Source organism: Macrobrachium rosenbergii, chromosome 9, assembly GCF_040412425.1.
Source record: "Macrobrachium rosenbergii isolate ZJJX-2024 chromosome 9, ASM4041242v1, whole genome shotgun sequence".
NCBI classification, from domain to species: domain Eukaryota; kingdom Metazoa; phylum Arthropoda; class Malacostraca; order Decapoda; family Palaemonidae; genus Macrobrachium; species Macrobrachium rosenbergii.
Window position 1 is genome coordinate 14,628,831 of NC_089749.1, and position 26,022 is coordinate 14,654,852.

General features: G+C 33.4%; 2 long non-coding RNA genes across 2 annotated transcripts; one reads left to right on the forward strand and one right to left on the reverse strand.

The window, feature by feature from the left end:
• Positions 1–254: 254 nt before the first annotated feature.
• LOC136842048 (uncharacterized) lies at positions 255–2,210 on the reverse strand. Its single transcript, XR_010854159.1, has 2 exons — positions 1,212–2,210; positions 255–869 (listed from the first exon to the last, which is right to left on the reverse strand). It is a non-coding gene; the product is annotated as an uncharacterized lncRNA (long non-coding RNA).
• A 7,530-nt stretch (positions 2,211–9,740) lies between these two features.
• Positions 9,741–12,433, forward strand: LOC136841479 (uncharacterized). Its single transcript, XR_010853961.1, has 4 exons — positions 9,741–10,044; positions 10,584–10,731; positions 11,014–11,185; positions 11,807–12,433. It is a non-coding gene; the product is annotated as an uncharacterized lncRNA (long non-coding RNA).
• Positions 12,434–26,022: the final 13,589 nt, after the last annotated feature.

A 26,022-nucleotide genomic window follows, 5' to 3' on the forward strand; every position in this document is an offset into this window, starting at 1 on the left:
CCTTAGGCGGTAACGTATATCAGGGATTAGGAGGCCTGGTGGAACGTTTTCCTTGAGAATTTTCCGCTGAGCTTCAGTGTTTGTTTTCAACGGGATATATGTATATTATATATATGTATATATATCTACATATATATATGTATATATTATATATATAATGTCACTGTTCATTGATATATATCCGGTTTTTTCTTCAGTGGCGACTGTACTTTGCAAAGAAAGTTAACGGAAGACAAATTAATAAATAAAAAAACTTTCTACTCAAACTTTTTATTAATGTATAAATATAAAAAACTGACATTTTTCGACCTATCATCACAAGGTTTCGTGATTACAGCCTTATACCGAGAATTGTAAAAAAAAAAAAGATAAGCGAAGCGTAATAAATATAGATATTTGTGGTAGACCCAGACACAGGCACACACGAAACACGTGTACAGAAAGTAAGACTAGGTTTCCTTCTGACCAGAAATGTGCAACTAAAGTACCAAAGTAAGCGCAGAAGCAGTAAGTACAAATCAAATCTTAAATCAAAACACCTCAAGCAAGAACAGGGAATACAAACACTTTGAATGTCGTAACAGATAGACAGAGAGAATCATTTGACTAGTCTTAGCAGGTAAAAAGTTCAGTCATATTATGGCACTGAATTTGTACTTTGTAATCCTACTGTCATACACACATACACATTTTTTTCTACATCCCTGTTCCCAAATCCAGCCGGGTGAGACTAACGATTAAGAGAATATGTAGAGATGCTTCTGTAGGCTGACTTCAGACAGGTTCTGGTAGAGGCAAGCCCTTGATAAAGATGCCCTTATCTAATGTCAGATCGAGCACAACACAGTCTTCTGCCCGGTTCGATTCGTCTGAAAGTAATAATAATAATAATAATAATAATAATAATAATAATAATAATAATAATAATAATAATAATATTTTTAAATTCATAGACAATAAATAAAAAAAAATAATAGTAATGAAAATTAAAATAATGATAAATAAAAAATAATGACAAAAATTAAAAATTAAAAATAGAAATAATAATAATAATAATAACAATAATTCCTAGACAAGAATAATACTACTGTAGCATCAACAACTGCATCACATTAATGCAAAATATCTTCAAAAACATCAAAGCTAAATCGCTTTGACTGAGCTTTTAAATAAAACCCGCTTTGACAAAAAAAAAAAACAAAAAAACTTACCATTTGAAGCAGACTGCGACGCGGCGTCGGGAGTGCTTCCACCCCTGACTGCTCCCGCCAGAATCTCCTCTAGGCTTCCCAGATTGGCCGTTACTTGTTGCGATGTGACAGGCGCAGACGGCGCATGCGCAAGTGTGACGAGGGGAATGTGATTCTGTGGAAGGAACCGTAAATAATAATAATAATAATAATAATAATATGGTGAAGAAATCCACAGTTGTGTAAATGTAAATATATATTAGCAAGGTCTGTATTATTGGAAATATAGACTGAGAAGGAGACTCGTGCAGATTATCGAAAGTTCTCGTTTGCATATATATTTCTATAATATATGTTTACATTAGCGCCACTGTGGATGACCTCACCGTTTTAGTGACTCTTACTATTATGAGATATTTATGAATAATAATAATAATAATAATAATAATAATAATAAATCTTATTGTTGTTGTGTCTATAGGGGGAAATGTGAGAAACACATCGATAGTTTAGTTTGAACAATAACGATCACTGGACAATAATAGTCATTGCAACGTTTGCTTTCACTGTCAATCTGTCAAGTCTAGGTCGAGTATGGCTGATATGCATATAATTATATTTAAATCATAATAATAATTATTGACGGCAAATGCTTCACAATAGTTTAAATAATAATAATGGTGGGGAATAAATGTGAAAATAAATAAAAGAATGTAAATGAAAAATAAATGAAAATAAACAAATAAAATAAATAAATAGAAATAAACTAAATGAAAATAAATAAATGGAAATAAACTAAATAGAAGTAATGAATAAAAATAGATAACTAAATGAAAATAACTAATTAAAAATAGATAAAAAGAAATAGATAAATGAAAATAGACAAATAAATAAAAATATATATAAATAACAATGAAAAACTAAATGGCATTAAATCAATAAATAGATGAATAAACGAAAATAAATCCATTAAAATAAACGAATGAAAAAATAAATAGATTATAAACAAGCAGGTAAACGAAAAAAATATATACCAAGAAATAAAACAATAATATATATATATATATATATATATATATATATATAGCATATATATATATATATATATATATATATAATATATATGTGTGTGTGTGTATGTGTGTGTGTAAGTATATATGTAACATATAATAATAACCAATATCACTACCCAAAATATCGAATGTTTCTTGAACTGGGCCCGTGGTTCCTTCCTCTTAAACAGCCCCTTGCAGTGTTGCCATATGACGTGGAATAAATAGTACAGGGGGAAGATGGCGAGAAAGACGGAGAAAAAGACCAGAACCACCAACGCTGCGGAACTTCCTTCGGCCATCCTGGAACACAGAAGGAAATCACGATCAATTTCGTTATTATTATTATTATTATTATTATTATTAGTAGTAGTAGTAGTTCAAACAGAGTAGTAGTATGGAGTTCATATGAAATTCTTATTGATGTTGCGGCTCATATCACTCCGTATAGGTCATACAAAAAATAGACACAGAGACATACAGACAGACAGACAGAGAGAGAGAGAGAGAGAGAGAGAGAGGTCATGCAAAATGCAGAGGGAGAGAGAGAGAAGTCATGCAAAATAGAGACGGGCATAAAGAGAGAGAGAGAGAGAGAGAGAGAGAGGATCATGCGAATGCAAAATAGAGAGAAAGGGGGGCATAAAGAGAGAGAGAGAGGTCATGCAAAATAGACAGAGGGGTCATGTAAAATAGAGAGTGAGGGAGGTTCACGCAAAATAGAGATAGACATAGAGAGAGAAAGAGAAGGAGGGTCATGCAAAATAGAGAGAGAGGGGGGCGGGTCATGAAAATAAAGACCGACATAGAGAGAGAGACAGAGAGAGAGTGGGGGTCGCGGAAAATATAGACACACACACATGGGGGAGAGAGAGAGAGAGAGAGAGAGAAATACGGAAGCATTCGTTATTCGTAGGTAAATAACCACAATAATATTCACAAAATAATCCGCACGGATATTCTTATGTATGTCAACATTTGAGTGCGTCATCTATATAATATATTAAAAAATATGGATAAAAAGAAATAATGCATTCATAAATATGGATATACAGAAATCATAGAATAGAGAATAAACACAAGTTTCAAATATCAAGTTTTGAAATAAATCAGTTAGAAGAAATTTTCAGTTAAGCAAATTATAAAATTCACAAAGAAACTGTAATTTAATAAATAAAATCTAAAGTTTGTTTCAATAGAAATATTGTTCAGTCTGGTTAAACCACATATAATAAGAATAATAAAGTAAATATTACTAATTAACATTATCTAAGTCTAAAATGGCAATTATTTAAATATCAAACCGTGAACGCACAGTCTGGAAATGCTGCAATACTGTGACTGGGCTGCTATGTAGTTGGGGGCGATGCCCCCCTAAAGTCACTCGTGGTCCATAACGCAAATTCTTTAGCTACGTACTTGGAATCCAGAGGTCGAAGCAGACTAAGAAATGTAAGCCTGAGTCAGGCTCAAGTCTATGAAAAGCAACATTATTCACTTGACATAAAACGTCCAAACATCAACACCTATCTAGGCCAGGCTTGGAAAAAAACAAGTAAGGTCCGCCTCGACGATGTAAAAAGCGATAGGGACTAGAAATTCTTAAGAATAAGTAAAGTGTAAATCTGTAGAATTATTTAGAAAAGATACGAAATAAAATTTACTGACCTGGAGCACAAATTGGTACGCAGTAGCGACGATGAGTTTTCTCTCTTGTTTACAGAGAACAGCCACAGCTATCTCAGAATCGCACTTTTTTCTTGGGTTATAGCTTATGGCACACAGTCGCTATTCTTGTGAAATAACACTGGTAGATGACAATTCTTCCTGGAGATTCTTCTTCAGTGGGAAAATGGCCCTTTGCTGTAAAATCACTGGCAAGAGATCAAAGCCCTCAGAAACTTGTGTGAAAACTGTACAAGGGATACTCGTAGATCAGAACCAGCACAGACCTTTCAACACTTCACTCAACGAAAGAGGTCAGAGAACTGAATGCTTGTAACACATGACCGGGGCATTTATATAGCAGTGGGTACAGCCCCCTCCCCTGCGGCACTTTCCCATAATAAAATTTTTCTATCCGGTGTCCTAATCCCTTGTTTTAACCCTTCTCTGTACTTGTCCGCGGTGCAACCCATTTAAGGCGTTTCCCTTGATCCATTTCCTTTAATCTCCTGGGAAGGAACACAGAAGAGAAGTACGTATACCGGCACAAGGGCAGCTTAATCCGATAATTTTCTTTTCAAATATTGCCTCTACTCTTCTAGGGAACCATGACAGCTTATTCAGAAGCGGAGTGCAAATTTGGTGCTTTCTCACAAACAAATTATTATTTTTTGTTTCTTTGATGATTCTTGAATCATATTTAAGTTATATGGAAAGTTTCTTCGATATCTTTAAATCCAAATTATTACAGGAGTGAAATTTTAATTTTATCTAAAATACGCCCATCAAGTGAGAGAACTAAAAGTTCATTCACAGTGATTCAAAGCAAAGAAATATTCAAACTATTCCAGAATGCAGGAGTTGGTTTCACTTGGTTGCAGGAACAACAAAGAACAAAACGACGGCAGAAACAATAACACACACACACAGACATATATATATATATGTAAGATATATATATATATATATATATATAGATATATATATATATATATATATATATATATATATATATATATATATATCAATGCAGCATCAGAAGGAACACGTGAGAAGGTGAGTGAAAACCGGGACTTTGAACAAGTCCTTTCTTAGTTTATTCTACATTTTCAAGTTCACACTGAATACAAAAGAAATTGACAGAGATTTATATACAAAAACAGAAGGGGGGGCTGGGTTAATAATATTTTGAGAAATACACTAATTTAGAATAGCCCACCCAGTTCAAACAATATTGTATGCAGTATTCCCTTGCAAAGAATGTAATAAGATTTATATTGAATAAAACATCAAAAGGACTAAAAAGTAAGAAGCCATTTCAAGAGGCTTATCAAATAACGGCGTTGCGGATCATTGGCTTAAGACAGGCCATACGATGAACTGGGGTAAGTCAACGGTTATCTACAAGGTCAACGGCCATCGGAAAAGAAAAAGAAATCTGCCAGAGACTGTGTTCGTTGAAGCTACTTCCACCAGGAACGTTAATCTCCACCCTGGATTATCCCTTGACCCTTTGTCCCTGTCGTTTTTGTTTGAAGAACATGCTGCCCAGATTAACAAACTGTAACCTCCCTTCTGTTTTTGTATATAAATCTCTGTCAACTTCTTTTGTATTCAGTGTGAACTTGAAGATGTAGAATAAACCCCGGTCGAAAAAATAAATACCCACCACCACCCTCTTCAACTAATACTGAGGGAAAGTGTGTTTGTTTCAGTGTTTTGTATTGTTATTGCTGTTGAGTAGACGTGCAATTCTCCCTCTGACACTAGTGGATCCAGTGGGGGCCACCTGGGCATGTGAAATTTTTGAAAAATAATGAAACAAAATGATAATATTGTATTATTGAAGATTTACATAATAATGAGAAATATAAAAATGGGGAAAAATAAAAATCTATTATATATATGTATATATATATATATATATGTGTATGTATATATATATATATATATATATATGTGTGTGTGTGTGTGTATGTATATATATATATATATATATATATATATATATATATATATATATATATATATATATTTATATATATATTTATAATATGAAAATTAGTGACATGAAAAATTTTGAATCCGCTATGCCCTCTGATGATACTGATAATGATAATAAATACGTTCTTATAAACTAGCCAAAAGTTTGCCATTCCACAGAAGGAACTCCAGTTATATGATTGATCAAAAAGAAACAGAAATGGAAAAAAAAATTAGTTCTAGCACAAGACTTTGCTAAATAAATCAATAAATAAGCCAATCAATCAGTAAATGAATGAATTGAGTGCCCCAAATATCTGTTTATACATGCACATTAAATTATACATAACAATAATCCACACATATACACACACATATATATATATATATATATATATATATATATATATATATATATATATATATGTGTATATACCTCATTTAATAATAAAGTGTGTATAGATCCGAATGGCTTTGGCTTTTTTTTACTGAAACAAGTGAGATTTCTTAACATCTCTGCCACAATTCAATTATCCTATTCGTCCTCTCCCCTACGGGTGTATGGAAAACAACTATGCTTTAAAGAATGCCTTTGGAACATAATACCACGTTGTGAAAATTTACTGGAAACGTGTGAATATTGTGCTACCTAATCAGCTTAGTTTAATGAGTCAAGTAAAATCACACCAACTAAATGTATAACCAAGGTCCAAAGACCTTGTATTTAACTTTGTGTACCTTTAGGTAGATTCTAGTAATTTTTTTGTGTTTTTGTTTCTCAAAACTGAATAAAAAATTTTCTGTATTTGATATTTCCACAGTTGATGTTTGAAAAGCCTTTATTTCTCTCCCCAAGTGAGTTTTCGTTGAAAAGAAGTGAAGGAAAAGAGAGTAAGTGCCAAATTACATTACAATCCTGCTCAATCCTTCAGCTCCTCAGAAATAGTAGGAAAGGATCTTAGACCGTTGAAAGTAAAAGTTATAAAGCTCTGCGGGTGTTCAAGTTGAGAGTTCTCCCTGGTTAATGAGTCCCGAGGGCCAAACCAGTCATCCTAATCCCTTTCATACCTTACCATATTTTACGGCCAGCCTTAGGGCAAAGCCACGTGCCAACTTAATCCAGCTTAATCTAAACCGACCACCAACCCAAGGCTAAATGTCCCTTGGATTTTGAGCAAGAGATCCTGAGACCCGTTCTCTAATCTTGGAGAGTAAGGAGTTAAGCTTCATTTGCACCTTGGTCTAAATCAGTTTTCGTTTGGGCCATAATTTGGGTTGAGCTTGGAAAATGGTGACATACCTCGGAAGGCATAAATCTCTCTCTCTCTCTCTCTCTCTCTCTCTCTCTCTCTCTCTTCAAGTAGAGCACAGAAATGAATGAGGAAACTCTCCTTTGAGATAATTCAGCTAAATCTAATTAACCATGCTCTCTCTCTCTCTCCAAGAGTCATACACGTAAAGAACTTAATTAATAGCATCTCCTTTGAGTTAAACCAGCAAATTAGTTAATCATGGTTGTTCCCTCTCTCTCTCTCTCTCTCTCTCTCTCTCTCTCTCTCTCTCTCTCTCTCTCTCTCTCCAAGTCATGCAACAAAAATTAGCCTAATTTATTTCTCTTATCTATTACAACTCCGACAACAAAACATATTACTGTAATTTTGTTTCTCTCTCTCTCTCTCTCTCTCTCTCTCTCTCTCTCTCTCTCTCTCTCTCTCTCTCTCTCTCTCTCTCTCATTATAGCATTTCCCTAACAATCAAAAAGTTTAGTTGGCTTCTTTGTAATCTACACTGCCGTGACAGAACCCGGAAGTATCTGCGATTTCCAATTATTCCGGGTTCTTTTCATGTATAGAGCGGTGGAATTCTTTTGATTTATTATCACGTTTCAGCTATTTTCTATTTATTTTGTAGGGAGTATAGCCTATAACTATTAATACTATTACTTATCTAGAAGAATGGAATGGAAAATAAAATTTAAGCCAAAGCCAAGCACTGGGACCTAGGAGGCTAATCAGCTCTGAAAATAAGGATGAAAATTGTTAGGCGAAGGTGGAAAGTCAGAATAGAAATATGAACTAAGTTACATTAAAAGAAATGAAAGCGGCTGCAGTTACGGGCCAATCCAAGCATAAATTAGGTGAGTAACTGAAGAAAAAAATACAGTAAGTTAATTTCAGATATTAACAGAAACTACGAAAGATGCATGTATAGACTGCTATGCAATATTTGATCTTATAAAGGTTGATAATGATCAAAACTGAATTGCATAAGGTTGCAATTTTTTCAATAAGGGAGCCATTCGAGTCTACTGAAATAGCCTTTATTCTGCGAAACTAGTTCTACCTCGTATCATTTATTTCCTTGCTTATTTATTTGTTTATTCAGTCATTTAATTTTTATCTTTAGCAAAGGCTTGTGCTTAGATCATTTAATTATGCAGCCTTTGCTTCATTTTTTATTCATTTTCGTCTTTGATATAATGGGATTGGTTTCTGTGGAAGCGTTCTAAACCTCTGGGCTGTTCTGTAAGAACACATAATTATTATTATTATTATTATTATTATTATTATTATTATCATTATTATTATTATTATTAGGGGAGAATAACAAACCTGTATAACAACAATAATAGTACAAACACATTCAAACAAACACGCTTGCCATCACTAACCGTTCAAGGGGGTTGCTGGAGTATCTGTTTTGTCGCTTGGGGTCGATACTGGGCAAGCTCTGAGCCTGGGCAAGGACGTTAGACTGACCTTGTTCGATCCTGGGTCACTCGACCCTTGACGGAAATTAGGACCCTCCCACAAATCCATCGGCTATGTAATCCTCTTTTGTTAAGTCTCTGACCGTGTAGGTAAACAAACTTGCTGTAAATACCACAAGCTGTTCAGAGTATTACTGTAAAATCTCGCCTGCAATGAATATGGAACTGGAAAAAACCCATGAAGCATGTTTTGATACTGTGATATACTCTCTCTCTCTCTCTCTCTCTCTCTATATATATATATATATATATATATATATATATATATATATATATATATATATATATATATATATATATATATATCCTGTATATATGTATGTATATGTATAGATATATATATATATATATATATATATATATATATATATATATATATATATATATATATATATATGGCCTAGTGGACAGCGCCCTTGCCTTTCAACTGAAAGACTGGGTCTGATCCTGATGTGAGTCAGAAATTGATATATGTATATATATACACATATATGCGTGTGTGTGTGTGTGTGTGTGTATAAAACATGAACCCTAGATTTTCAGTCTTTGGTTCAGCAACCAAGTGAAACTAATCCCCGCATTCTGGAATAGTTTAAACACATATTTGAAATTCGTGCTATCATTTAATGGGTGTATTCGTGATAACATTTCCCATATGACGTTTTTGAATTTAAAGATATTAAGAACAGAATTTTACCTCTAAGTAAAATATCATTTCAGGAAATCAATTATCAAAAGGCAAAAATAACAAGTTACTTGTATGAGGAGGCAAGAAATTTGCACTCAGCCTGTGAGCAAGCTTTCAGTGTCTAGGTTCCCTAGGAGAGTAAAGGCAATTTTTGAGAGAAAATTATCTGATTAATCTGCCCTTGTGCCAGCATAAGTACTTGTCCCTTGTGTGTTCTTTTAGGAGATAAAAGGGATAAGCCAGCAAAAATTAGCCTTGAATGGGCTGCACCGCTGGCAAGTTCAGACAAGGTTAAAGCAAAGGATTAGAACATCTGTTAGGAATATTTTGTTATGGGAGCGTACCGCAGGGCAGGGAGCTGTACCCAGTGCTATATAAATGCCTTGGTCATGTATCACAAGTATTCAGTTCTCTGACCTCATTTGTCGAGTGAAGTTCTGAAGGACCAGTGTTGATTTTGACATCCGAGTGGACAGTCTTGTTCTGAACAGTTTTCACGCAGTAACTCTCTGTCTCTGCGGACTTGCCAGTGATATTTAAGCAAAGGGGCTATTTTCCCGTTAAAGGACAACTCTCTCAGAAGACTTCTGATTCACCGGTGTTATTTCACAAGGGTAGTTGTCCTGCGCAAGTGATAACTTCAGAAGCAAAAAGTGTAAATCTACGATAACTGTGGCTGGTCTCTTTGTACTCCAGGTCAGTAAATATTGTCATATTCACTTTCTTAATAATTCTACCGATTTGCGGTTTACCTATTCTTAAGGATTCCTACTCGTTTGAGAACTGATCTAAGGCGGATCTTACTTGCACTTTGGCTCAGCTAAAAAAAAATCTTTGCTAATAAAGGATAGCTACACCATTCCTAATTGAAGTCACTATTCCCTAGACACTTCATTTATCTACCTCGCAGGGTTTATAGATTCACTATCCCCTAGAAACTTCATTCATTTACCTCGCAGGGTTTATATTATAGACTTTCACATTGTAGATGGTTATATGATATTATCGAATCTAGCTGCCTGAAATTTCTCTCTCTCTCTCTCTCTCTCTCTCTCTCTCTCTCTCTCTCTCTCTCTCTCTCTCTCTCTCTCTACATTTTACATTTTACATGACCTATCAGAAGTGATGTCACCTATAACAGCAATAAGATTTTCAAACGACTTCTCTACTATTACTACTTCTAATAATAATAATATAATAATAATAATTGATCGTGATTTCCTTCTGTATTTCAGGATGTTGGTGTTTTTGCTCCTATTCTCCGCCTTCCTCGTCTTCTTCCCCCTGCGCTATTTATTTCACGTCGTATGGCAACAGTTTCAGGCTCACTGGAAGAGGAAGAATCCCGGGGCCCAGATCAAGAGGAACATTCAGGGTTTTGTGGTGGGTGCATTGGCTATTAGTATTATTTTATCTATTTCTTTATTTCTGCTTTTTCGTTTATCTGTTTATTTATAATTATTTATTTCAATTTATTTGTCAGTTTACATTTATTTATATATTTCTATTTTTTTTAATTTTTATTTGTTTATTTTTATTTCTTTACTTTTTCCTATTTGTTTATTTTCATTTATTTATTTATTTCTATTTGTTTATTTGCATTTATTTGTTTATATCCACTTATTTATTTTAAATCATTAATGTTATTTACTGCTCACTCAACAGAAGGACCTACCCCTTGCCACGCTTGCGCATGCGTCGTTTGTGACTACCACTTCGTCACGAGTCACCACCCAAGTTCTTGTCACAGCCAATACTGGAATCCTGGAAGAGACTGTGGCGGGAGCAGGCAGGGCTGGACTCTCTATCGACGCCGGGACGCAGACTGCTTCAAATAGTAAGTTTTCGTCAACGTGGATTTTACTTAAAAGCTGAATGAAAATTATTTGCTTTTGGTGCATTTTTAAAAGATATTTAGTATTAATATGATGCGCTTGTTGATGTCTGCTTCAAATAGTGAGTCTCATTTTGATTTTTTTCTTATTTTTTTATATTTTGCATATATGTGATGTAATTGTTGATGTCAATTATATAACGTTTGGTTCCTAAGTTTCTTTTTCGTGCTGGTATTATACTCGTCTGAGAATTATTGTTATTAATTATTTATTATTATTATTATTATTATTATTATTATTATTAAAAAGACTGCCCCTGTTTTAATGAAGTTCGCTGGAAAGAGTTTTCTGCCGAGATATTATTATTATTATATTGTTATTATTATTATTATTATTATTATTATTATTATTATTATTATTGTTATTATTTCTTTAAAAAGAATTGTTTTGAAAGAGCTTTTCCCGAGATATTATTATTATCAATTATTACTATTATTAAAAAGAATGGCCGTTTATTTAATAAAGTTTGTTTAATAGACGGCATTTCCCAAAATATTATTATTATTATTATTATTATTATTATTATTATTATTATTATTATTATTATTATCATATCCTTTCAGACCAACCGGACCGGACAGAAGGCTGCGTTGTGGTCGACGTCGCGCCTCAGGAGAAAAAAAGCATGAAATACTGACATCATCAAAGTCTTGCCTGTTCCAGAACCTGTCTCATGTCAGCCAGCGCAAACATCTACACAGATTCTCTCAATCGTCAGTCCCACCCAGCTGAAATTTGGGAACAGAATTAGAGAAAGTAGAAATAAGTTCTCTGAATCATCAGTCCACTTAGGTGTATTTGGGAAGAAACATATAGATAAAAAAAAAAGAAGTGTGTTTGTGTGACTGTGAGGGTATAGGAATACAAAGTACAAATTCAGTGCCATATTGTGACTTAAGTTGTTACCAGTTAAGAATTGCTGTATTAGAAAATGTTTGTAATTCATGTGCTTGCTTGAGATGTTTAGATGTAGGGTTTAATTAGTACGTAAGACTTATACTTTGATTTCGCCTTCTTTGTATGCGTGTGTAAATGTTTACCTAAGCATTTACACCTGTCTTTAGAACAATGGTTCATCTATGGTATGATTTTTTTTTGCCATTGACTGTATATAACACTGTAAACACGTCAGATCGAAAATTGTAAGTTGTCTATCACGTTCATTAATAAATTTGTTTGAGCTTTCATAATTCTGTTTTGATTTGTCTTCCATTCCTTGTATTTATCTTTTCGGGGAAAATCCTTAATATCTAATTGTTGACATAAATAACGAAATACTAAGCAAGTGAACTACTCAAATAAAGAATGCCAAAGTAAATATGACAATGAAAATAAAACGCGAGATTAACAAGTAAAAATTGGGCCGAAGTGCCTTCGGCGCAATCGTGTTTTCTGTACAGCCGCTACAGCGCATAATCAAGGCCACCGAAAATAGATCTATCTTTCGGTGGTCTCAATCGTCAACTGAGCCGCGGCCCATGAAATTTTAACCACGGCCCGGTGGTGGCATATCCCATATCGTTGCCAGAAGCGCGATTATGGCTAAAGCAAACATTACATAAAATACCACAAAACTGCATTGAGGCTAGGGCTGCAGTTTTGGCATGTTTGATGATTGGAGGATGGATGATCAACATACCAATTTGCAGCCTCTGGCCTCAGTAATTGAAAAATAAGATCTGAGGGCAGACGGATAGACAAAAGCCATCTCAATAGTTTTTTTTTACAGAAAACTAAAAATACAATTGCTGGTGCTATGGATAGTATACTCAGGTTATGGGAAATAAATAACTCTACGAGTTCAACAGTATACTTAAATATACATAGAAACTATAGAAACTACAATAATACATTCTCATGTCATTTAGTTATCTCATCATTTAAAGAAAAAAAATCTCCTTCCAACATTATCTCACAATATAAGCATTTTATCATTTGTCTTTCAAGGGTATCTTAACTATCTTCATTAATTGTTCTTTTCTTAATTCATTCAAATTGTATCTATTAATATTTTTTATTTGGAAAGGGAAGAATTTACAATTGTTCTCAATTTGGAGACTTTTATCCATCTTTCAATATATTGTTCATTCTTTCCGGATTTTTTTTATATTTATTCCCACCTTCCAACCACTTCCCCAACTATTTCAAATGAATAATAATTATACAACCCCCGAATACTTCCTCTTAACTTGAAGAATTTTACATTTTAATGACCATATTCTTCATTTCCATTCATCATTTGTTCAACAGGCCCTATTCATTTTCCATTCAGTACCTACTCCATTTATTTCCATTGGACAATAAGAAAATATAATCTTGAGGAATTTTACCTTTTCTTACGATATTCATCTTAACTTTCCTCAATGAAATTTTCCGTCTTCATTCATCCGAGTGGTATGTATAACCGAATCACGAAAATATGGAACGTGAGTGTATATAACTTGCCCGGGATGCCATGGCTTTACCAAGTTAAATACCCTTTACATACTAATGTATTCCATACCCGTTGCATACTAATGTATTAAAGTTAATAGATTTACTGCGCTACTACTATCTCACGCTCCGTAATCATGCATATTCATATTCATAATCCCCCACCGCCCCCACTTACCTCACGATTAGAAGGATCTTTCCTTCTCCTCTCCTTCGTTCCGTTTCTTGGTCTGAATTCGCTGTAGTTGTGTTCTTTAATAATCATTTTAGTGACAGAATAGAATATGGAATTTAGTCCTAAGGCCAAGCTCTGGGGCCTATGAGGTCATTCAGCGCTGAAAGGGAAACTGACAGTAAGGATTTTTGAAAGGCGTAGCTGGAGGTAAACCTCGCAGCTGCACTATGAAACAGTTGTTAAAGCGGGTGGAAAGTCAAATGGCAGAAATCATGAACGGAGGTACAGTAAAAGGAATGAAAGGGGTTGCAGCTAGGCGCCGAAGGGACGCTGCAAAGACCCTTAAGTAATGCCTACAGTGCACCGTGTGAGGGGCACTGACGGCACTACCCACCTACGGAGATTATTTTTTATGGTGTGTGCCGGGGGAGGCTAGTGAAGGGGTTGGGGGGGGGAGAGTGGACGTAGGGGGGAGGGGTAGGATTTAAGAACTTAAGCCCTCAAGCGAATTAGTATTACAGGGTGAAGATCCAACGCTTCTCCTCTTGGAAGAATAATTTTAAAAATTATGAAAAATCATTTTTAAAAATTATGAAAAATCATTTTAAAAATTATGAAAAATAATTTTTAAAAATTATGAAAAATAATTTTTGAAAATTATGAAAAATAATTTTTAAAAATTATGAAAAATAATTTTTGAAAATTATGAAAAATAATTTTTAAAAGTTATAATACAAAGCTGAGAACTAAACTCCACAAAGGAATTGGTATTACGAAGCTAAAACCCAGGAGTTACTCAGGTAAACCAAGATTAAAAAAACATTGACGATTATGAATCTAAAAAGAAATTCGCGGAAATGCATCACGGGTCTTAACTCATAGCCCCAAAGGCATTTGGTTTTACAAGAAATAAGAACATAATACCTCTTCGTTAAACGTGAAACTCAATCACATGTGATCGAGAAAGGCAACTGGATATTGTAAAATGAATTATTTAAAAAAACAAAAAACGTGTAAAAAAAGAAAGTTAACAATACAAGTAGAAACAAAATTCAACATTTTTTATTACTTTGAAGAATAGAAACATTGTTATTAGTAATTCCGAGGTTATATTTATTTTTAACACTTTATCCTGCAATCTCGGTTGCCAGAAACAAATGAATGTCTTCCATGGAAAAGTAAATAATGTATGCATACAAATAAAAAAGGAGGTCAAAATTAAACATAACAAAAATAATTACATACGTAAAATAAAAAAAAAAACACGAACAACCAATGGCTGATCTCCCAATATATCCTTTGAGATTGGGAAGCGGTTTTTTACTTTTCTGTATAAGAAAACTATTGTGCCGGTTTTTTCTGTCCGTCCGCACTTTTCTGTCACACTTTTCTGTCCGCCTCAGATCTTAAAAATACTGAAGCTAGAGGGCTGCAAGAGTTGTATGTTGATCCACCTCCAATCATCAAACATACAAAATTGCAAACCTCTAGCCTCATAAGTTTTTATTTTATTCAAGGTTAAAGTTAAAGTTAGCCATAATAGTGCTTCTGGCAGCGATATAGGATATGCCATCACCAGGCCGTGGTTAAAGTTTCACGGACGGCGGCTCATACAGTACGCTGTAGAGAATATATAGAAAACTTTTCTTCGGCGCATTTTTTTTTTTTTTTTTTTTTGCACAGCCATGACCTCTGTACCAGATTCTTGTCCTGGAGGTTCTTTTCATTTATTTATTTATTTATTTATCTATTTATTTAGTACTACCCTAATACCATTCTCCTTGTATTTTAATACATTTTTTATCTATTTATTAATCTATTATTTATTAATTTATTATTACTTTTTTAATAAGTGAGATCTCTTCTTTCCCTTTACCTCCTTTTACTTCTACCTAATGAGCACCATATTCTTTGGAAGCTTGAATTTCAAGTCAGTGGCCCTTTAAAAATAGGCTTCATCTTCTGAATAATAATAATAATAATAATAATAATAATAATAATAATAATAATAATAATAATAATAATAATAATAATAATAATAATTTCTTAGCATGGGTGAGATAAACTTTGTTTTTATAAGGACTGTAAATATATAATAATAATAATAATAATAATAATAATAATAATAATAATAATAATAATAATAATAATAATAATAATTATTATTATTATTAATATTATTATTATTATGTGTGTTATTATTAATGTAATATCTATTCTATTTATCTATTTCATCATTTGCTCTATTATATAACATACGAACAAATTTGTGTCGGGACTCACCAGAATTGTCCATTTCCCCAAACGGCCTGTCCTGCCACAATAGTAGAATAATAGAATCCACCTAGGACTCCCGTGAAGGACTCTTGCGAAGGAGTCTGGTATTGGCAGGATTATAACAAAAAAAAAAAGCATGAAAGGGACGTCCTTATATGATGCCCTTTTTCCACGGAGAGCCAAGATCGATGACGACATGGTCAGCGGCCGTGTCCGAATCCTCTGTAAAAAGAAGATAAGAATTTTAGGTCGAAAACGTTCGGTCATTTTGCTGACAAAATGCGTTAATAAACAGACGACATGGTTAGGGGCCGTGTCCGAATCCTCTGTAAAGAGAAGAAGAATTTTAGGTCGCAATCGATCTCTAATATTTAACAACAATATACATTTCGAAGGAATCGAACAAATGATGAAATGTGCATTATTTTGGATTACTTCAGATTACTTTCCTATAATTACTTAGCCTTAGGAATGCAAAATTAGATTGATATTTCTAACACACTGTCGAGACACCATTCGAGATTGTAAAATGTTATTGAAGAAATGTAAAAGATATATTAAAATTTAATCATTTTAACCGCTACAAGCAAGATTATAAGATGACGTTGAAATGTAATATACTGAAGATAATTGCAACACAATAATAAAGATGTGATAAATACCTACACCATATCTTTTAGTATACTGATGACTTGTAGCTTCAAAGAAATACCTGCGGAAATAATAATAATAATAATACTATAATAATAATAATAATAATAATAATAATAATAATAATAATAATAATAATAATAATTATTATTATTATTATTATTATTATTATTATTATTATTATTATATAACAAAATAATAATAATAATAATAATAATAATAAAAAATAATAGCACTATTATTATTATTATTAATATTATTATTATTATTATTATTATGCTATTAGGTGATGTGGGATGAAAAATATCTTATCAATATATTCATTTATTTCTAGCGTCTGTCGTTACGTATATATACAAGTACCTTCTTCATTTCATTCCCCAATCAAACCGGTAGGTTTGTTTGTTGCATTCGATTGCATAAGCTAGCTATGCCACTGCACAGGCTCTTGCTCACGAACAGGCCGTTGTTCTAATCAAGAGCTAATTTCGCTAACACGAATAATAATGGAGATTCGTTCCAATCCCTTTCTTAATTATTACTCGTACGTGGTCGGCATAATCTAACAACAACATCAACAGTATTCTAAGAGTCTTATATTGCAGGCGTTAATTAGCGTATTGCGGTTATAGGGTATCCATACAAATGAGAGCATATTTTTCCCCGTAGATGGGCAGTGCCGTCAGTGCACCTCACGCGGTGCACTGTAGACATTACTTAAGGGTCTTTGCAGCGTCCCTTCGGCCCCTAACTGCAACCCCTTTCATTCCTTTTACTGTACCTCTATTCATAGTCTCTCTTCCATCTTGGAATTCACCCTCTCCTAACACTTGTTTCATAATGCAACTGCGAGGTTTTCCTCCTGTTACACCTCTCAAGCCTTTCTGCTATAGTTCCCTTTCAGCGCTGAATGACCTCATAGGTCCCAGTGCTTGGCCTTTGGCCTAAATTCTATATTCCATTCCATCCATAATAAGATAAAGAATTCGAGAGGGCGAACCCATGGAAAGAAGTTCTAAGGGATAACTTGACATATTATGTAAGGCTGGTTTAATATACAAAGTTAAGTATACCTCAGTCTAACCAGACCACTGAACTGATTAACAGCTCTCCTAGGGCTGGCCCGAAGGATTAGATTTATTTTACGTGGCTAAGAACCAACTGGTTACCTAGCAACGGGGCCTACAGTTTATTGAGGAATCCGAACCACATTATGACGCGAAATGAATTTCTATCAACAGAAATAAATTCCTCTAATTCTTCATTGGCTGGCCGAAGACTCGAACTCGGGCCTAGCAGAGTGCTAGCCCACAACTCTACCGACTCCCCCAACGAGCAACTAGACTTGACGTATTATGTTTAATATACAGTAATATATAAACAACTGATGAAAAGCTAAATCGAAGAAGCAACGTTCGACATAATTTTTTTATAGAAATAAGCTCTTGAATAAATGACTACAACATAATTTATATCTCCTCATTTCTGTAATCTCATTATTATCATTTCTTTAAAACTCAAAGACAACGAATATATTTATTGTGGAAGGCTAAATCAACGGTCATGTAATATTATTTCTTGAATTGTGCTTGAAGAAAAAAAAAAAACACAGGTCGCTGGTCTGACCTGGTTAACCTTTGACCTTCCAGTGCATCTGAATAATTTGCACTCCATAACTGAAGCCGTCAAAGTAGGAAATGAATTAAGACCAAAGTTGCAGCGAGTAAAGGATTTTGATCGGGAATCGATGCCCTCAACCCATGGTGTATTTTCTGTCTATACACACACACACATACACACACACACACACACATATATATATATATACACATACAAATGTACAGTATATATATATATATATATATATATATATATATATATATATATATATATATATATATATATACATATATATATACAAATATATAAATGTGTATATTATATAATACAAACATATATACAATATATATATATTTATATAGATATATATATATATATATCTATATAAATAGCGAGAGAGAGAGAGAGAGAGAGAGAGAGAGAGAGAGAGAGATAATGAAAATACACCCGTCCTGTAGCGTCGAGACGTCAGCAAAGATAATACTGATGTTCTTATCAAGTTATGAGGAAAAGAATATTAATCTTCTTCGAGATCACTCAGTCTGTCTTTCAGGGGAAAAACCTTAATTGAAAATCACGATACAACATTATTAAGAAGGAAATTGTGCTGGCTTTGTGTCCTTGAGAACCATTATGCCAGTAGGAAGAATATTGTTTCTCATGTAATTTCCTTTGTAATGGTTTACGTTCGTAATTACCTTTATCTTCCTTATTTTTTTTTTAATTCTTCTTCTCGCTGATATTATTATAATCTATTAGTAATCTGACATTGGAATGACTGAAGTAAGACCAGTAATGTTTCTCGTGAATTTTCCTTTGTATTCGCGTACGCTTTTTTATCATATTTATTTTGATAATTTTTTTTGGTTTTCTGCAAAAGAAAACTGTTGTGACGGCTTTGTCTGTCCGTCCGCACTTTTTTCTGTCCGCACTTTTCACCTGTCCCCACAAGCTTTCTAAACACTACTGAGGCTGAGGGCTGCAAACTGGTATGTTGATCATCACCCTCCAGTCATCAAACATACCAAATTGCAGCCCTCTAGCCTCAGTAGTTTTTTTATTTAAAGGTTAAAGTTAGCCATAATCATTGCCTCTGGCAACGATATAAGACGAGCCACCACCGGGCAGTGGTTAAGAAGTTTCATGGGTCAAGCTCATAATGGTATTATACCAAGAACAACGCAAAGATAGATCTATTTTCTGTGGCCTTGATTATTCGCTGTAGCGGCTGCACAGAAAACTCGATTGCGCTGAAATCTGACATTAGAAAGGTTGAAGTAAGAAAGATAAGGCATTTCATATATCCTTTGTATTGGTTAACGTTCGTAATTATATTTATTTTTCTAATTTTTTTGTTATTCTTCTTGTCACTGATATTATTATACTCTGTTAGCAATCTGGCACTGGAATGACTGAAGGAAGAATCGTAATGTTTCTCATGTCATTTCTTCTCTATTCGTTAGCGTTCGTAATTATCTGTATATTAATTATTTTTTTATTCTTCTTATTGATATTATCAGACTCTACAATCTGAGATTAGAGAGATTAAAAACGTTTCTTGTAATATTCACTTCCTTTGTGTTACATATCAGCATCTTTATAAATTAATTTCCATTACAGTTGTCATCAATAATGTTATTGTGTTTATTCTGCAGGAATCTGAAGTCGTATTATAACTTTCTTGTAATGCTTTTCCTACAAATATTATTATAATCCTCTCCATTTTTAGTTTTCTGTAAAAGAAAACTATTGTGCCGGCTGTCCGCCTTCAGATCTTAAAAACTACTGAGGCTAGAGGGCTGCAAATTGGTATGTTGATCATCCACCCTCCAATCATCAAACATAATAAATTGCAGCCCTCTGTTTCAATCAGTAGCTTTTTTGATTTGACGAGTTAAATTAGCCCTAATCGCACTTCTGGGAGCGCTGTAGACATCAACAACATAAGTCGCCACCGGACCGTGGCTGAGTTTCATGGGTCGCGGCTAAAAGTTTTAGGGGCCATGGCTGAGGCCACCGCCGAACAGAAAACTCGATTGCGCCGAAGAAACGTCGGTGCATTATTATTATTATTATTATTATTATTATTATTATTATTATTATTATTATTCTGTCAGTAACTTTACCATATCAGATTTCAAAATTGTTCTTATGTCATTTCTTAATGCATCAATATCATTATCATAACGGTGATAGTTTTGCCCTCCTAGTTATTATTATTATTATTATTATTATTATTATTATTATTATTATTATTATTATTATATTATTATCAAATAAGTAAATCCATCTCAGCAAACTTCAAAATGGTCCTTATGTTAATGTCACATCCTTTGCACTGCTTGGTGTTTATTATTATTATTATATTATTATTATTATTATTATTATTATTATTATTATTATTATTATTATTGCTGTTGGATCATTATCATCACGTTAATAGTTTTCTTCGTAATTATTATTATATTATTATTATTATTATTATTATTATTATTATTATTATTATTATTATTATTATTATTATTATTATTATTATTATTATTATTATTATTATTATTATTATTGTTGTTATTACATTGTTGGATTATTATCATCACGTTATAGTATTTTCTTCGTAATTATTATTATTATTATTATTATTATTATTATTATTATTATCTCTGGATCCGGCTGTAGGGAGTGAAGGCGAAGTTTCCTCTTAATGCCTCCGGGATCTCGTAGGATTGAGGAGGATCTCGGGTTCATTTCGCCCTGACGTATTGCAGGATCAAGGATAGTGTTTTAGGATTAGGTTCCGGCGACCAGTAACGTCATAATCGAATGACCCTCTCATTTGCGACGACAGTGAGAGGGAGAGAGAGAAGATCGAAAAGATTCTTTTTTAGCGGAAATGAAAGCGGAGTTTTTTTTTTTAAGCAGTAGTTTTATTTCTGAAGAAATAAAAGGATGGCTTAACGGGAAAATGGTACCGCAAGTCACTGTAGTATTCATCTTGCAATTATTTTGAGTAGAGATTTTCTATGAGAGTCCGTTGTATGTGTATGTGTATGTATATGTATATATATACATTATATATATAATGTATATATATATATATACATATATCACAAAATAGGCATAACTTCACTGTGTATATATATTCATATGGAAGCATAAAACGAATAATATATATATGTATACATGTGTGTGTATGTATATATACATATACATACATATAATTCCCCCCCTCACAAGTTACCCTTATAATCACTCCTTTTTTCCATCTACAAACCTACTTGTGTATAATTTTCCTCTGCTCCGTCATTTCGTTAATTCTCTCTCTCTCTCTCTCTCTCTCTCTCTCTCTCTCTCTCTCTCTCTCTCTCTCATTTCCCTAATTCCTTAAAAAAGACTCTTCATCTTTCGCAGAATTTTTCCTCATTCTTTCTTTTATTACTCTTGACTCCCTGTCTTTTGCGAGGACTCCTTGACCCTCTTTTATTCGATTATTTTTCTGCCCCTTTTTCTGTTCCTCCCCCTTCCATTACCTATTACACTCTCGCTCTTTCCCCCTTTTATCCAACTTCCCTCACTTCTCTTCTTTCGTTCCCGGATGCATTTTCCCAAGATGTAACCAAGTACTGGGACCTTTCCCTGAAAAAAAAAGCGCGACGCCATATCTTAAAAACTAACCATAGAATTTCCTTAAAAATAATCTCATTATGTTTCCTGAACGCAGTTTAATATAACCTAACCCAACTTAACCGAACATTACCTAGGGGCATGGCAAAAAAAAAAAAAACCGGGGCTGGTGCAATACTAGCATACATCTCACGAATTTGCTCCCAGGATTCCTTAATTCGTGGGTATCAGTTTTAGAACCTTAGTTACATTTGGAATATCGTGATTTTTTTTATATTGATGGTGATAGATGAGAGAGTTTGATTGTGTGTGTGTGTTTGTGTATGTGTGTGTGTGTTTCTGTGTCTGTGTTTTTGTGTGGGCGGGTGCGTGTGTTTGTGTCTGTGTATACCATTAATAAGAATTGATAATATCACAGTTAAATATAATAATAATAATAAATAATAATAATAATAATATAATAATAATAATAATAATAATGCAATAGCATTGTCTTCCTTACAGTTGTAACTTAATAATTCGGTAATCCATATAAAACATTCTCTTCATTTCAATTTTTCAACAAATAACATACAGATAATAATAATAATAATAATAATAATAATAATAATAATAATAATAATAATAATAACAATAATAATAATAATAATAATATTATTATTGTTATTGTTGTTATTGTTCAGTAATTCAGAGAGAGAGAGAGAGAGAGAGAGAGAGAGAGAGAGGAGGGGGGTGTTCGTGCAAATACAATTTAGCCTATGTCGCAAAAAGGAATTGTTTCGCAAAATTCAGCTTAACCGCAATAATTATTAAACTGCTGCGGTGGTTTTTATTCCTTTCTTTCAGCTAAGATTCATATTATAATAATATAATAACAGTAACAGTCCTTACGAGGTGCAAAATTAATAACGTGTTGATAAATACAAAGACAAAAAATGTAAAACCAATTTTTTCATGGAGTCAAGTCAAATGTATATTGGACAGTTAAAAGAAAGCGAGTCAAATACAATAGCAAAACGTTTTGAAATAAGAATTTAAATTTAGAGAATTTGACTTAATGCTTCCATTTTCCCTTTATTGCGTTTTCAATTACCTCGACCAGATATAATTACTGTTGCATCGTTTTAATTAAAAGTTCCTCATTTGCTCGCTATTAAAATGGACATTGCGTGGCTCTAGGGCTTTTTAATGCAGGTCTTTTAGATTTTTTTATTATTCACTCACACCCACACACACAGTCAGTATATACAGAGTACATGTGTATACATAAATTTTATATGTATATATATACTGTATATATATATGCTATAATGTGTATAACTGAATCACGAAAATATGGAACGAGATGAATATATAAATAAAGATAACATCAGAGGAAGGGAAACACTGGATGCTGAGGCCTTTGACTCTTTCGTCCTTTACTTAAAGGACAGAAAGAGTCGAAAACCTATAAAACTGTGTTTCTTTCTAAATGAATTTTATCTTTATATATATATATATATATATATATATATATATATATATATATATATATATATATATATATATATATATAAATTTATATGTATACTCACAAGCACACGCACACGTATATATGTTATATATATATATATATATATATATATATATATATATATATATATATATATATATATATATTAAGACACAAAGAAAAAGGAGAAATTAAACACACCCAAATATAAACATACACAAAAACCCAAGTCCTAACATCAGCCGTCATGAACTCTTTACAATCAGCTGGTGGTGTCATTTCCGCAAGCAACCTTCTCGGGTCCAGCATGATCACAAAACGACATCGTCGTATTTGCGTGGGTATATTCGACGTTCTGTGTTTTTCTTCGTTATTATACGAAGTTACTAATATTGCTAAACCCTTTACTCCGGACATTTTTTCAGGACCTTGACATAAACAAATATTTGCATATGTAATAATGTCTGTACCTACAATTATTATATAAATACAGTTATGTTTATTTACATACGCATAACGTTCCTCGTGGTATCCTCAAAGTCCCCGTTTTCTCTCACCTTCTCACATGGATTTTATAATAATACGTGAGCTTAGGACTTTATATATATATATATATATATATATATATATATATATATATATATATATATATATATATATATATATATATATATATATATATATATATATATATATATATATATATATATATATATATATATATATATATATATATATATATATATATATATATATATATATATACAATATATATATATATATATATATATATATATATATATATATATACAAGAACAAGACTGCACGTTCGTTCCTTGATTTTTCTAAATCGGCCTGATTCCTTTGCAGAAAACCCTTCTATTATTCATTTCAAATGCAAAAGCAGATGGCTAACCAGTAACACGTCGAAACATATACAACAAGTAAAACATGCGCCGAAGTTTCTTCCCGGCTGTAATCAGTTACTGTACAGCGTATAATCAAGGCCACCTAGTAGATCTAACAACTGTATCCGGTATAATGTGCTGTATGAGTCGCGGCCCGTGGGACGCAACCATGGCCAGTGGTGGCCTATCTTATATCGTTGCCAGACGCACGATTATGGCTAGCACAACCTGAATGAAATAAAACCGCACTGAGGCTAGAGGGCTGCAATTTGGTACGTTTAATAATTGGAGGGTGGACGGTCAACATACCAATTTGCAGCCCTCTAGCCTCAGTAGTTTTTAAGATCTTAGGGCGGACAGAAAAAGTGCGGACGGACAGACAAAGCCGGCACAATAGTTTTACAGAAAACTAAAAAGTGCATAATTAAACACTTTATCTTTCCTTCACACATAAATAAACTGAATTATATCTTTTGATTTTTGTCGTAAAATGATACATCATCGTCTCAATCTTCAATTATCGGCAAGATACATTTTCCTCTTTCATTATCACAAGCGCCCTCCTCATTGTTTACAGAGAGAGAGAGAGAGAGAGAGAGAGAGAGAGAGAGAGAGATGAAGTCCCAGTTAAAAGATGGCTTATTTCAAAGAGAGAGAGATAGTGAAATGGAGTCCCAGTTTTAGATGGCTTATTTCAAACGACTAAGAGAGAGAGAGAGAGAGAGAGAGAGAGAGAGAGAGAGAGAGATTAGACACTCTCCTGAAGAGCCTCACCTTCCGATTCGGAAGCGATAAAAGATGGAAGGCGGCAAATGGAATGCAAATTTAACGACAGCTTCACCGGGCTGTCCACATAATTGCATCTTAAGAGGTCTATCTATCTATCTATCGATCTATCTATCCGCTATTGGAAAATTCCTCGTTGGACGGGTCGATATCGCTCTCGGCTAGCACTTTGCTGGGCCTGCGTTCGAGTCTCCGGCCGGCTAATGAAGAATTAGAGGAATTTATTTCTGGTGATAGAAATTCATTTCCTGCTATAATGTGGTTCGGATTCCACAATAAGCTGTAGGTCCCGTTGCTGGGTAACCAATTGGTTCTTAGCCACATGAAATAAGTCTAATCCTTCCGGGCCAGTCCTAGGAGAGCTGTTAATCAGCTCAGTGGTCTGGTAAAACTAAGGTATATTTATTACAGTACAGGACAGCTGGCGATATCCCTTACAATCATTAGCAGGCAAGCAAGCAAAAGAATATTTCAAATATCACGGTTCAATTATTCTATAAATGAAGCTCCAATGTATTTCCATCTTTTTTTTCTTTAGTACCTTCCTTTTGCACACAGAAAATAATCCAGGATAAATCATGATTGTCCTTTATATATAAAAGTATATATATCTTCGTATACTTTTGACATATATATATAAAGCAATTTTATTCTGAGAGCACTATTTGCATTTTCACCGCGCCACTGTAAACATCAAGAATCCTTCTTTTACAAATTCCAACCCTACTCCCTGTCACCCCCAGGGGGCCAGGAAGGGCGCCTCCCATTCCCCAGGCCATGGGAGGACCCCTTCCACACCCGAGGGCCGGTAGAGGA